The sequence below is a fragment of the Numida meleagris genome, chromosome 2 (assembly GCF_002078875.1).
Source record: "Numida meleagris isolate 19003 breed g44 Domestic line chromosome 2, NumMel1.0, whole genome shotgun sequence".
Classification (NCBI taxonomy): Eukaryota; Metazoa; Chordata; class Aves; order Galliformes; family Numididae; genus Numida; species Numida meleagris.
This window is the reverse complement of record NC_034410.1, coordinates 611,833-615,985: the sequence shown is the minus strand read 5'-3', so window position 1 is coordinate 615,985 and position 4,153 is coordinate 611,833.

Below are 4,153 nucleotides of genomic sequence, written 5' to 3'. Positions count from 1 at the left end.
ATGATCCTTGTGGAACCCTTCCAACTCAAGATGTTCTGTGATTGTATAAGACAACTGATCTACGCTTGTGAGCTCCCCAAGTACAGTTGCATGATTGTTGGTGCTGGTCCTCAGTTTAAGGTTCGGTAGGTCCCCTTTTAGCCTGCTGAAGTTGTAGTTGACTGCTCACTGAAATTAAATCAAGGGAAACAATTCCCTTCCTTGCTGCCACTCTTTCTTATCCTTGAGTTACTTCTTTCTTGGGCTAGAAGAGGTATTTGTAGACCAGGTGGGAAACCAGGCTTGAGAACACCTGGCTGAAGAATATCATGGTAGAAAGGAAAAACTGTTTTCTGCAGGGATTCTTCCCATATCTGCTCAACTTCAGAGATGCAGAAACTGCTCATATAAAGAGATAAAAAAAATGGAGAGAAATGGGGGAAATAAGAGAGGAAGAGCAAAGGGTGCTATGCTTTTTAACATCAGAACAGGGTTTTATGTACATCAAGCTGAGTTCTAAAACCCAAATAAATCTTTCACGAGTTGTTTGTTTTGTGTGTGTGTGTGTTTATTTGTTTGTTTTTGCTTTTGTTTCTCCATATTCTTGCAGTATTCTTAGTAGCAGATTAAATTACAACAGTTCTTGACTCATCCATGCATTGGGATCTGTCAGCACATGGTATATCTTCCACGTCGAAGACCATGAAGTGCAGTGGATCCTTTACCTCTGAGATCTTACACACTAAAAAGAAGACAAGAGCCAATAGAAATAGAAAAAAATAGGTCAGAGAAACAAGGAGGTAACACATTTAGGGGGACCAAACCCATTTAAACCATAATGACAGTGAAAGGAAACAACACTGGACCACATCTCTGCCTATATGTCCTTGTGGTCAGGCCAGGTGAAGGTAGCAGAATGTAGGATCCAGAGCCCAAGGACACAGCAGGAGTCAATTTTACCCAGGGAAAAACAGCAAGTAAATAACACAGCTAGCATATACAAGGAAAATGTACTTATTTTCTGATATTCAGAGTTCTCTTTAGCACCTCCACAGCAATCCATTCACCCAGCTGTTTTATCTTCCTCCTTCCCATTCCCCTAAACATTACACAGAGATCACCCTCTGAAATAATGCTTCCGTCCTTTTTGTATGCCCACCAGCCTTTGAATACAGTGGAGCTTTTATCTTTAATTATACTTGCAACACGTTGCTCCTCAATGTCGTGTTCTGTCTAACCACCGGATTCTGCGCTTTCAGTAATTGCAGCCTTTTCCCCATACCTCTAGGGCTTTTTGTTTTGTGCATTTAGTCAGATTCATCAAAAGATTGTTTGAAAATGTCGGTAGACTCACCTTTTTTCCCCAGCTGATGGCTCATATTGCAACGTGCTGCTGGAGCACTGCACTTTCGTTGTCTAAGGTGCTTGTATACGCACCCAGAGGAAACGCTGTTGCATTACGAAAGGGTTTTTATTATGGAAAAGCATTATTCGGGTAACACCATATGGTAACAAAAGCACCCGCATCCTCCAGCTCCTACAAAAGGTTCTAAGCAGCTTAGTAAATGTCAAGTCATTCACATTAAATGGCATTAATTGATTCAGAACATCCACAATGTGAATTAGGAAGAATCAGAAGACTATTGCTCCGTTGATTAAGTTTCAGACAGACACGGTGATTAGATCCCCCTCTGATGTTAAGAAGAGGACATTTCTATGCATGTCCAAGTTATATAGAAATGTGCAGAGTAGACTTATCAAGAGAGGACCCATTTTGTGAACAAAAAGTAGAAAAATAACGAAGAGTACAGTGAATAATGTAAATGAATACGATAAGCAGAAATTAGATTTCTAAGGTTTTAGTCTAGCAGTGAATGGATATAAGTGAGGAACTCACTGATGGATGATGAAGGAACACTGATGTGTTAGGGAAACCCAACAAGAGCTTAATTTTCTGTATCAGCATGGACAACAACCCATACTAAGGGGAGCTTAGGACTGGAATGTGGCCTATGGTGTAGGTGCTGAGGATCAGATAGGAAAACCAGGTGGAGGAGAGGAAATCTAGGGGGAAGGAAGCATAGAGAGAGCAATGCCTTCTGCTAATGACCACTCCTGTCAAGGTACTACTCTCCCAAAAGAAAAAGCACACAAGCACAAAATTATCTCTTGTTTGGTTCTACTCCAGATTGGGATGCATCTACTCCAGATGACCTAAAAGGCTCCATCAAAGTGACCTGAGAGGCCGGAAATAATGGAATCTAGCAGGGAAATTCTGGATTGGAATCTCATGCTGGCATTCATTAATTGCATCTACATTTTTACAGAGTGACTCTTGACAGAAATATGCCTTAAAACATGGCAACCATGTCCCTGAGCAAAACGACCTGATGCTGAAATTTGTCCTGTTTTGAGGGAGGATTTGGCTGGGGTCAGACTCCCACACGTCCCTTTTGACCCTAATTATTCTGTTCTATGCTTTTGTACACTCAAGCTTGCTAAATCCTATTGAGCAGGAATTCTGATGTGTTCTTATCTTGTCAGACCTCCACTTTTCATTTTCCTTTGCAACTGTTAGAATTAAGAACTAATAATACTACGTGGTGTCTGCCTCATGTAATGGTGCCTAAATTTTTCTTCCAGTTAGGTAAGAATTATTAACTTTTTTGAATGATGAGAGTTGGCCATAGCTTCAACTCATCCACTAGAGATGGGAAAAAATTGTCAAAATCAGTCTTTGAGTGATTTTTGGGGTGGTTTAACCATCTGTTAAACCAACATGATTTTGGAATAGCATTTGACGCTTTTCTGTACAGATGAGCAGATTACATTATGCACTGTTGAAAGACAAACGTAAATAAAAGGGGAGGTAAATGAGAATTGGGTTACCACTGTTACTCTACAAATGTCTGTTTACATCTCCCAATTTATCATGCATATTTTGACTCTTTAGCATGAATTTGGCAGCACTATTTGAATTTAGATCCAAATTTTGCTGATATGCAAGTCTAAGATGAGGTACATCCTGATACAAAACATACACATTTCACTATTTTAATACAACAGTCCATGCATTCCCATTACAAGAGAGAGCAATACGGTCAGTACTACCAAAGTACAAAGAAAGAAATTAATAGATATCACTGACATGACCCAGTTGCCCAAGCATAGGCAAGGTATGTTGCATATCTGAAATATCTACAAGGAGCTGGCAAAAATGTCATGGGACTTGGAGACATCTATACAAAGACAGCTGCAGGAATATGGAGTTCCAGAAATAATATTAGGTGCCTCTTTTGGGGTAGCTTAGGTGATCCTCGGATAATGTTTAAGCCCATTGGGAAATAATGAGTGATAAACAGAATATGAAACAGCACTTCAATCTTATCAAGAAAAAAAGGCTTCTGTTGTGCTCATCTTCCCTGCTCTTTCAGGCCCTGAGAATTGTTTGGTGCAATATTTTCCATGGCAAAACCCAGAACTGATGCCCAGGTCCTATGAACTCTGAAATCTAAATATTACTGTTTGGGGTTTTTTTGTTGTTGCCTCTCCTTATTTCCATCCCCCACCCCCTCAAAACCCAGGCAGTAGCAAAGAAGAGCTTTAGCTTTTACATGTTATGCCAAGAAGTAAAGCTATTTTTGAGATCCCCCCAGAAATGATAAAAATAATTTTTTTAAAATGATTTGATCAAGAAAAGAGCTTTAAAAAGCCTGGAGGGGAAATCCTCTGTCAGGGCTTGAGATCTCCCACCCCAGGGGAGCTGGATGCCCAAACTCCCTCATGGAGAATGCGGAGGGAATGCCACACTGCAGACCCTTCCAGAACCCTCTGCCAGCAGCCCCAAGCACAGAACAAGGGCTGAATCCACCATCTCCTGTAGTGCAGGGAGCATCTGCCTCCAAAGCAACCCTACAAGAGCAGCTGGTGCTCCAGCTCCGTGCATTTTGGCAGAAGTTCACAGAGAAGGGTCCAAAACCCCAAAAGGGGATGCTGGAGGGTCACCCTCCCTCCACCTGACCCCGCGTAGCACGGAACGTTGCAATTGTCGGCTCGCCCAGAAAAGAGCCGGTGGTCGGGAAGGGAGGTACGAGGATCTCCGGGGCGGGTCTTGGGCAGGTGTGGGCGGGCTGAGCAGCATTTGGCAGCCCCGGCAGAGGGAGAAGAGGGGAGG